This window comes from Dermacentor andersoni, chromosome 5 (genome assembly GCF_023375885.2).
Source record: "Dermacentor andersoni chromosome 5, qqDerAnde1_hic_scaffold, whole genome shotgun sequence".
NCBI lineage: Eukaryota > Metazoa > Arthropoda > Arachnida > Ixodida > Ixodidae > Dermacentor > Dermacentor andersoni.
In genome coordinates this window covers 84,230,323-84,242,028 of record NC_092818.1, presented here as the reverse complement: position 1 = coordinate 84,242,028, position 11,706 = coordinate 84,230,323, and positions in this window count along the sequence as shown.

Below are 11,706 nucleotides of genomic sequence, written 5' to 3'. Positions count from 1 at the left end.
TAATTAATTCTAATTATTCCAGACATTTCAGTAACTCAGCTTGTGACTTCAGTTATGCTCGAATGTCATTACTACAATGAAGCCCCCCCCCCCTCCCATTATTTTGTCCTGTACTATAGTTTTCTATGTTTCTTTTTTATTTATTTTAAATTTCCCACCAGGTCGTCTTAGAAGGTGAACTGGAAGTGCTGCGCGAGAAAAAAGAGTGTCACCAGGTTCTTGTGCCACTAGACACCTGGTATATACATACCCAGCCGAGTGAACCACCAGTCGCTCGGCTGGTGCCCACGTTGCCCCAGCACCATTTTATTTTGCGTCTCCAAGAAGGTTTCACTGCAAACGAACACTGCAATGAGCCAGCAAAGGAGGCGACTAATTGATGTATTCTCAGTCTCTCTCTCTCTTTTCTATATCGCCGAATCAATTTTCGTGACCCGCCGTGGTTGCTCAGTGGCTATGGTGTTGGGCTGCTGAGCACGAGGTCGCGGGATCGAATCCCGGCCACGGCGGCCGCATTTCGATGGGGGCGAAATGCGAAAACACCCGTGTACTTAGATTTAGGTGCACGTTAAAGATCCCCAGGTGGTCGAAATTTCCGGAGTCCTCCACTACGGCGTGCCTCATAATCAGAAAGTGGTTTTGGCACGTTAAACCCCATAATTAAATTATTAATAATCAATTTTCGTCGATATCGTTTTTAATTGAGCTGCTGCACCTATTGGCCCAGTATGGACTTCCACTCTGTTCACTGCGCCATATAGTCGTCATTGCCGACAAAGTTGTATCCGACGTTGCTCTACAACTAGGATCGGACACTAAATTTCTTTTTTCCAGGAGCGGCGGCGGAAGGCCGACTGTCCAGCGCACTGCCATATCAGCCGTCGTGTCAGCAATTCCCAAGTAGGGAGAAAATGAGGCGGAACATGTGAACGGAAACGCAGGGGAATCAAAGGAAGGTCAAACGAGGATTCCGAACTTGTAGTGAAAGTGGAATGTGCCTTGATTCTTCTGGGGAGAAGGCGGATAGAACAAATTAGAAGCATAAGAAAACGACGTTCAGGGAGTTATTGTAAAATTGGTTGAACGGAAAGCGATGCAGATTTTATTGATGGGATCTGCTTCGCATTCTTCAGGTAGCTTCTTCCGAATTTGGTCCTAATTTATACGTTCCTATGCAAAATATTTTACTCCAGCGCATGCCCGTATTCTATGTGTGGTTCTGACGCAGTGCCTTTCTATTATGTTCTGGTATTGCTTTTATTCTAGGGCCTCGACTTAGCCGCCTCAGAAACTAACGGAAGCACGGAACAGTCAATAGCTGTATTTGAACAGCGCTTCTTCCAACAGCTGTTGTGGCGCCATGCATGACTCTATCACATAAAGATATTGCCCTGCGCGTGGCGCTGTCGGCAGTGCGCTTGCGCATGCTATCGGGAATTGTCGCATTTCAGAGAGCTCGCCATGCCGTTGTATGCATAATTTATCGAACTAATTTATCAAAGCAAACGAATCTGGTGAGAGCTGCTTGCCACTGATAAATAATTGCGGCAAACTCCACGACCTCCCCTAGCGTCGACCGTTGGAAGAAGCGCTCCTTCGCTGGAGCCGCCGACGAGGCATCGGTCAAACACACGTCGCATGATCGCCGCAAATTACGTTCGCGCATGTCATGTGGTACGCACTGCTGCCGCTAGCATACGGAGATGTCGTTCGGCTCGCACGCGCCGTTTAGTTTCTGGAGCACGTGTGTGCGAACGATCGTGGTAAGGCTAATGAATCAACAGGAATTGGCATAGGCGCTGTGCAGGAGAAAAAGATTTCATCTGATAAGGACACTCAGAAGGCGGGAGAGAGAGAGAGAATAAACATTTTTATTCGGTGAATGAAGCTTCGGAGAGGCGTCCTCATTCCAGAATGCCTTGAGCTCGGGCCGCGTCCTGGGCCCTCGCAATCAGCCGTTGCTGATTGCGTCGGCTTCGATTTTCGGCACGTGTGTGTGGGGCACTCTGCGGCTTTTCGGTGAGGATGTTTTATGTTCCTGCGTACGAGCCCTGACTGCAGTTCGTTGACATTGTGCATTGATGGAAAAGGGTGGCTAATTGGTTGTGACTTCCTACTTGGAACTATAAAGGTACGTCCTCACTTGCGGAAATATATAGGCGCGAGCAAGGCGGCGCGCTTTTGTCGGCAGCGCCTGCGGTGTCGTCTTCTCGTCTCGTGTCCCGTCTACGTTTTTTGCTGTTAACACCAGGATGGAAAACCAACAAGCCCAAGTTCCTATTCTAGAGAATTCTCGCAGCGAATTTTCACAGCGGGCTCTGAAAGCGGTTGTCAATGAACTTTTGTGAAATTCATCGTGGCATGTGAACAAAAAAAGTAGTTTTGTGTCATAACTCGTCTTGTGTATGAATTTAATTTAAATTAAGTATGATGAAATATGAGCACTAGGACAAGTAAAAATACAAACAGCTTAGTTAAACACACACATTCAGTAAATTGAACACATACAGTGATCTTTTGCAGCGACCTAGTTGAACAGAATTTGTTTCTGTACTTACTTATTCAACTTATTTAGCTTAATTGTGGAAATACCTTTGCTGTTCCATTATCACGTCGTATCGAACGACCTGATATACGTCGGCACTCACCACGATAAAGGAAGACAAGAAACAGTACAAATTGATGAAAAGAAGCCACAGATCACTACACGGCGCAGAATAAACACAATGTCTACAAAGAGGCAGTGAAGCTATATCATTACGTGTCCTTAAAATTTTGCCTGATTGCGCCAACCTGCTTTACTGTGGCTGAGGCAACTCGTCCAAATAGATGTGCCTGATATCATTCACCTAAGCAAGCACATGTTAAAGAATGCGCTTCACATAGTACCGGGAAAATAATTTCTGCCTCTCTGTTCTGTTGATAATAACGTTTTGTACGAAGTAAAATGTGAGGAAGTTAGAAATCGTTTACTTTTCCTTCAGGTTATTGCAGCCCCTTCGCAGTTACATGTGAAACATATTCAACAATAAACCCCGTGATTCGCTAGAACAAACACGCTAAATGGAAGAAATGAACGCGAGAAAAGATCAGCCTACACCAATTTGGCACATATTTGACAACGCTGATTAAATTTATAGCCCACTGCCCACTCAGCGCGTACGTAAGCCAATAGTGTCCATTCGTAGCACAGGCATTACAAGAATTGGATTAGATTGTAAGCCAATATTGGCTCATCTTAAAGCTTTAAACCACGGCTTTCAGCTTACACTATAGCTCGCAATTACGGAGAACTGAACAGTTTTCGCAATATATCTGCCAGTTCTTCGCATTCAATGGATCGAGCTTTGCCCCTTGGAGGACAATATAATCCATGAACGCGTGTATTGTTTGTAAGAAGACTAACGGTTGACTTCATTATCATAAATGTTCATAAAAAAAAACTAATCCATGCTTCTGGGAATAAAATTTATATTTCTGTTTCAAACCAAGACACTGTGCTTTGCTTGCGTCCGCACAATAAATTATTGACGGTCCTCCGTCAGGGAACGTCATAGACAAAACCTGCGTGTTATATTGTTCTCAAAGCATAGCAAAGTAGAAACAACAACAGGATGCCGATTGATTCATATGATTAACAAAGTGCATCCCCCCCCCCCCGCCCCCACACGAAAACAAAGGCATGGTCTCTTACAGACGGCGTAGCGTAAGAATGTGGGCTCTTTCTCAACATCTAAGATATTTAAATACATAAGGAACGCGCAAGGAACATTGACAAAGAGTGGTAAGGGACGCACCATGGGGGCGTCCTGCGCAAATACTGGAATACCAAGGTAGTTAGGCAAACACAGAGCACTCTCCGCGTCTTCTTCTTGCCGCTGGCGTTCATCATTACCCTTGCCACGATCAATACTCGCGTGATAAGGTGTATGCCGCGGCGATTTCTGCTTGGAAAGCGTATAGCGGAAGGGCAGTGACTACGCGATACGTTCCACTTGTCTCGTTAGTCACTGCGAATACAAATCATGTACCATGAAATTAATTGACGCGCGCTGTTCTTGCAGATACTGCACGGTGGTGTACAACTGCAAATGCGCCTGATAATGAAAGCGACGCATCTATTTTCTGAGCGCTTCGGTGGCAGCCTATGAAGAAGCGGGCACGCGATGGGAGGAGCTCTAGTTCCAGTGTGTTACTTATCTTCATTGTCTATTCTCGCTCGTAATAGCAAGGGCGGTTCGGAACTTTAAATGAATTTAAGGGGAGGTTATGACTGATTGCTTGCCCGAATGAGACGAAATAAAGCAAATGGAAGTGGTTGCGTCAAAAATCTTTCATTAGAAAAACTAATAAGCAAGACCTTGTCGTTTGGGATCGGAGCGTCTAGGCTGCTATAGGTTGCTTCGAAGATGAGTTTTATCTCCGAGAGAGACATGAGTGCTCTAGTAGCCTTTATTTCTGCGCATTTGTGCGCTCCGTATAGTTGCCCTGAGTGGTATTTATCACGGCAACGAGGCACACTACTGCAATTGAATGTGCAACGCATACGGTAGACGTAATTAGTTATTTATCTTTATTTATACATACTGCAGCCTCATTGAGGCTATTGCAGGAGTGGGTTGAAAAACAAACATACAAAATAGGGAAGCTTACATAGGGTTTGTACATAGGGTTTGAAAAAAGTCAAATAATTACAGAGGAGAGAAAAGGAGAATTGATTAACGTGTGAAGGAATGTTAGGCATAAAAGTTTGCGACTTAAACTTGGTTCCAAAATTTACTCCGGCTTGTCTTTCTTTTTCTGGCTCCCGTCCTGTTTTTAGTCATTATGAAAAAGAACAACTCTACTGAGTTGTACTAAGCGATAGCGGTTTATCGTATAATTTATGCAGGTGGGGTGGTCTAGACATAGCACATGGCAGGCGGGGGGGGGGGGGGGGGGGAATGTTTACTCCTAGAAGTAAACTGCGCGTGCTTTCTTTTTTTTTTACAAGTAGCAGGTTTGAATAAAAACATTAGTTAGCAAACAAACAGGTTAAAAGTGCGTAGAAAAGCTGACGCTCAGTCTTCATAGTGCAAGAGTAGGCACTAAGAAAATTCAGGCATTCTCAATTTGTTGCAGTTATTAAGTATGTCAAGGCTGGTGCAAATGTAAAAGCACAAAGAGATCCAGCACAAGCATCTGTGTCTGTTTTAGACGAAGTATATAAAACGTAATCAAAAAAGCTGCGCCATACAGTTTTTCCTTCCTATTCCGGACTGGCTAGCCGTTTGTTGACTGGTCAATAAACAGTTTTGTCAGTTCCGCCAATCATTTAGAAGCAGTTACCATAACATCAAATTTAGTGAAAATTTATCCTGTACCCCGATTTTTCCACGTTTTTTCACTGAATTCGACAGTGAATATAGTATATACAAAGAAGCAGGACGACAAACTTGCACGCAGTTTAGGCATAATATTTATTTATTTATTTATTTATTTATTTATTTAACAATGTCCTTACAGGCCTCGTATGAGGCATTGGGTAAGGGGGGCGTTACAATAATATTAACAGAGTATGTAGAACGTATAAAAAACATAATAGACATACATTATTAATTGACAGTGAAAAAAATATATGCCTATCTTATACAAGTATTAAAAGCATTGTACAACATAACAAGGTCTGGAGTGTACATATTAGAAAAAAAAACAAACGATACAGTTTCTTTAATAAACGATAAAAAATAATGTTGCCACTCCAGTACAAATACTAAACAATACTAAAGAATACAAGAATAATAAGCGAAATGAGCTCGTAAACAAGAGAGCACATAACTGGAAAAAAAAAGGAAAAAAGCATCGTGCACTTTATTGAAGTTACGCGGTGGAATATGAAATGATGAGCTGGCGGAATTTATCGGGATGAGGTTCAGAGACGATGAAATCAGGAAGAGCGTTCCACAATCGAATGGCACGAGGAAGCGCCGACCAGTTGAATGCATGTGTGTTCCCGTAGATGCGTGTGAAGCTGAGGTGATTATGTAATCTGCGAGATGTGAAAGGTGCGACTTCAAGCCGTAAAGAAGATTTTCTATCCGCATGAACGTACTTGTGAAATAATGATATGAGTGCAAAATCGCGTCGAGTACTTAGTGGCTGAAGTGAAATATCAAGTTTTATTTGTGAGATGCTTGAATTGTAAGTGTAGTTACGCGAGATAAACCTGGCGGCCCTATTTTGAATTGATTCTAATAAGCTGATTAGGTTGTTATGATGGGGTGACCAGATTGGGGAGGCAAATTCGAGCTGGGGGCGAACAAACGTCTGATAAGCTAGCTTACGGATGTTAGAGGGCGAATTACGTAGATTTCGGCGTAAGTACCCCAGTGATTTTGAAGCATTAGCACATATAGTAGTAATGTGATGGGCCCAGGAAAGGCTTGGTGTGAGATTAATGCCTAAGTATTTGTAGGAAGTAGCTACAGAAATTGGTTTATTATTTACGTTATATTGGAAGGAAGAGATTGCGTGTTTACGGGTGAAAGACATTACTTTGCATTTAGACGAATTAAGATTCATTAACCAAGTGTTACACCAATCCAATATGAGATGAAGGTCGTTTTGAAGAATGAGGTGGTCATCGGGGCTGGTTATAGGGCGGTAAATAATGCAGTCATCTGCGAATATTCGCACTCGGGATGTTAAGTTATTAGGAAGATCGTTAATGTATATTAAGAATAGTAGCGGCCCAAGAACGCTACCTTGTGGCACGCCGGAAGTGACATAGGAAAGGGGCGAACAAAGGTTGTTAACGATAGTAAATTGTCGGCGATTAGAAAGAAAGTTCCGGAGCCAAGTTAGTGTCAGTGAATCCAATCTTAGTGCATTTAACTTTGAAATTAGGCGGCAATGGGCTACGCGATCAAACGCCTTGGAAAAGTCAAGGAATAGGCTATCAATCTGTACATTATGGTCCATGTCTAAATGCAGGTCAGTCGTGAATTCTAAAAGCTGTGTCTCACATGACAAACCCTTCCTGAACCCGTGCTGATTAGTGAAAAAAAAGTTGTTTGATTCCAGATGGTTGTATATATGAGAAGCTATTATATGTTCGAGCATTTTACAACAAATACACGTGAGCGAAATTGGCCGGTAGTTATCTGGTGAGTATCTGTCACCGTTTTTGAATATGGGAACTACTTTGGCAGTCTTCCAATCTGACGGGAGCGCTCCTGAAGTTAGTGACTGTTTGAGAATGTGATATAGTATTTTGCTAGAAGTCATAACAGTGTTCTTTAGTATTTTGGAATTAATCTCATCGATGCCACAAGAATTAGATAACTTAAGGTTGTTTATAAGAGATACGATGCCGTCGATAGTAATGTCGATGGGTGTCATGTACTGATAGTCTAAATCGGGAACGTCAGGTAGGGTGGAGTGATCTTCAATGCTAAATATAGATGAAAAATATGTGTTGAAGCATGAAGGACACTCATTATCTGGAAGGGGCACATGGTCGCTATCATGTAAAAAAATGTGATTACTGTCGCGGTTCGGAGAGATAATTTGCCAGAACTTTTTAGGGTTGGATTTGAGAAGAGATGGAAGGTCATGTGAAAAATATTTGTCTTTAGCAGCGGATAATGCGGAGTTGTAGTTTTTTAAACATTGATTGTATTTTTCCCAAGCCGATGGGGTGTTAAATCGTTTAGCACTAGTGTATAAGCGTTTCTTTTTGTTTCGAAGACGGCGAAGAAAACAGGTGAACCATGGGTTCGATTTATCATTAGATATTTTGATTAATGGGATGTATTGGTTTACTAATGACTGTAATTTGTCTCGAAAGAGTACTCAGTTTTCCTCGACCGTTCTACTGTAAAAGGAAGGGAGAAGTGCATTGTTGAAAAAAAGGTCTAGGTCAGCATTAATGGTAGCATAGTCACCCTTGTTATAGTTCCGAATTGTTCTTTTGACTATACCCGTATATGGTAATGGAATATTAAGTGTTAATTGGAGTAGATTATGGTCGCTAAAACCATCCAAGTACGTTATTTGCTTAACTGTTTCAGGGTTGGTTGTCAGTACTAAATCTAAGATGTTGGGACCGCGAGTGGGTTGGTTGACAATCTGGGTGAAGTTGAAGTCTAGGGTTAAATTAATGAAATCTAATGACACTCGACAGGTCGAGGTTAGCTTTGCCCAATCAATGTGTGGAAAATTAAAATCCCCTAATAGATAAATTATATCCGCTGGGCAGGCCTTAATTGCAGTAGTAATACTGTTACGAAGGTCGGTGGCAAAGGTTTGAAGTGAATCAGGAGGACGGTAACAGGCACCAATGAGTACCTTTGTAGAACGGGTTAGATAGGCGGCCCAAACGATCTCGAGATTCGAGTCTGAGTTAACGTAATAAGATGTAATGATTTTTTTAATCGCGAGAATGACGCCACCACCTCGCCTGTCAAGGCGGTCATGCCGGTAGATATTATAAGTGCGGGCGAGAAAAAAAAATTCATTATCAGAAATATCTGGATGCAGCCAGGTTTCGGTGAGAATGACTATGTCAGAATCGGCATCTTCAAGGAAGGATGAAACCATTTCATGCTTTGATATTAGGCTTCGGACGTTAGTAAATGATAGTGATATTGGTGTTATAATGGGAGAAGATCTCGATTCTTGACGGTCGTGAGTGCACGTGCGCCTCTCATGCTATCTATTCCACCGCACATCATTTTGTGTAGCAATATCATAGACATATGTTGTTGTACCAATACGCAGCCTATCAACAGATAACCTATACGGTTTATTTTGCGTCTTCGCAAATTCTATCAGTTTTCTTCTGGCTTGGCGAGTGGTAAACGAGAAGTCTTCGCGTATGAAAAATGATGAGCCTTTAAGCTTACGTGCAGCTGCAAGTACCTGTTCTTTGTCTTTAAAAAATGTGAACTTTGCTATGAGGGGCCGGTGCTTGTCTGCATTGTATTTGCCTAGTCGATGTACACGTTCCAACTGTGCACCAGCTATGTTTATGTCTAGCTTTTCTGCGCAAAACTTTATTATTTTCATTTCCGATGCTGCCCAATCCTCTGTTGGGTCATCCTGAATGCCAAAGAAAAGCAAGTTACATCGTCGCAGCCTGTTTTCCGTGTCATCGCACCTAGAGGTGATTGTTACTAGCTGATTAGAGACACCATGCAGAAGATCGGCTCCCATGGCTGAATCGGCCGAGCGCTCTGACGGAGCGCTTGCTTCTAGTGGCGTTACCCTTGCGTTAAGAAGTTCGATTTCGCTCTTAGCGGCTGCTAGCGCGTCTTTAGTATTTTTAAGTTCAGCATGTAGTAGAGCATTTCCTTGCTCAAGCTTGGTTACTTTTGTTAGCGCAGCAGTCTCCCCCTTTCTAGCGCTTTTGAGTTCAGCAACGAGTGCTGCATGTCCTTCCTCTAGTTTAGAAATTCTATCTACGACGTCAGCAAAAGCCTCAGCCTCAGACTTGGTCATGGGACCAGGATTGGGTTCAACATCACCAGAAAGCATGAGCAACAATTCCAGCAATACACAGCATAAATCAGATGATGTAGCCAGCGCTCGTTTCAGTACATCTGGTAGTAACACATTCTGGCATATATCCTGGCAGTAACACATTCGATACTCACCTGACCGATATCCTTGAAAACGAAAGAGCCAATACAGCGTATGCTACGAGATACTTCCCATTTCCTGATTCCCGAGTCACCCAAATTCATCTTATGCCAGCAAACTGGTGACTCTCATCGACACCACGCAAGCAATCGTCAATCGTGCTTTCCTCCTAATATAGATTACCAATTGCTTATTCTACGTACTACACGACCTGCCTACCTGTCCTTTCTTCCACTTGACCACGACTAACATAATAACGACTCCCACTAGCTCTCTGGTGCAGACTACCTCCTTCCTGACACCTAAAGTTAAACGTATATCGTTTTTCGTTTCAGAGCTTGTTCCACGATTAAGTTTCTCATCAACTTGTTTTATGTTAATATTATTATTATTATCCACCCAGTGTAAGCCCCGCTGCTTATTATACTGGTGTCGTCAGGAATAGCTGTCCTCCTTCATGCGGCTCCGGTCGCCACCATAGGTCCTAGCTTCTGTGAATCGTTCCTCCTGCAACACCGACTAAGGAGTGTGCACCAGTACAGCAGCGGGACTGACCGACGGACAGCGCAGTTACCACTGAGCACAAAAGAAGACGCAGATATATCACAGGACTGATTAATTCTCATTCTGCTCGTGTGATGCACCGCAGGACGCGTAAGGCCCAATGACATGTATGCGCGTAGGTACGGATGAAAGACACTCGGTGAAGGCACTGGGCCGAACACTGCGATCAAAGAACGTTCTCTTTCATCCTCTGTGCGGCATCACCACTGCCTTCTGCGGGTGTGCGATGCGCCTGTTGCTTTAATCACTTCCGTTTTGTGTGTAGCAAGCCCACCATTCGCGAAGCGCGCTTCGTTCTTTGTTTCCATTCGTCGGATAACGTGGAGGAGCAAGGTGGACGCGCGCCTCACGCTTATTAACCTTGTGTCTCGTACTTACGTCTGTTTGCTTGAACCGGCCCATGTAATCTGGTGCAGTGAATGCGGATGCTTCCGGATCGTTGCCAAGGTAATCCAGCTCCCCGAAATCACTCGCTTTCGTGGGACTTCCTGCTGACTTGAAATTTTCTTTCTTTCGGTTTTGGCGGTGCTTTTATGTGTTTGGTGGGAGCGAGCATAGCATTTTTATACGCCATCCGGCGGACTTTTATTCCGGGTCTGCTGCACGCAAATTTTTATTCAAGCGTTTCTTGACTACGGGATGTTAAAGAACTTCGAAATAGAGCAGGTAATATTGCGTTGTCAGCAAGCAACGCAAGATTACTGAATGCGACCGATCTTTCCTGGTATATCCTAACTCTGTTTGCTCTGGTCACGATATTTTAAAATTTAGATACGCACGCACTCTCGCAGACTTAGCTGGTCTTGAACAGGAATAATTTCTGTGGGATATGGAAGCCCCACAAATTATTTTTTTTTACTTTAAACTGTGATCCACTTTGCTTCCTGAAGGGGTCATTATCAGCAGTACACGAACGCTTCTGTTTTTTGACCACGTCTTTCAAGAACCAATCTCAAACATGCCGAGATGATAATTTCTATAGTCCTTCCAATGCGAGACGTTGATTAATGTGACAGCATGTGCCAAGGCAACTTGTGATGCGAAATATTTCCTAAGCCAACATTGTTGCAGATTTACTGGCGATGTTACGCAGCACCAAGAGGGCTTCAGTTGTCTCAGGGTCGCATTACCACGCTGAGATGTTATCTTTCGATAAAAAATATCCATTGACAACAGCGCCTAAAAAAATAGGATGAAGAACGAATTCACTAGGGTTGAGGATTGGGCGAGTTGGTATTACATTTTAAAACTGGTACAGCGCAACATACAAAGGAAGAAACAAGCCGAGTCGGCCAGATAAATCACTCGCTTTCGTGGGACTTCTTGCTTACGTGAGAATTATCTGGCCGGCTCGGCTTGTTTCTTCCTTTGTATGTTGCGCTGTACCAGTTTTAGTATAAAGAACGTGCATCTGGGAAGGCAAATATGAAGTCTCGCTTATGAGACTACGCTGCCGAGTCCTCCACTCAATTTTTACCTAGACAGGTAAAGGTTTATTGGGTCTGGACATGTCACCATTAT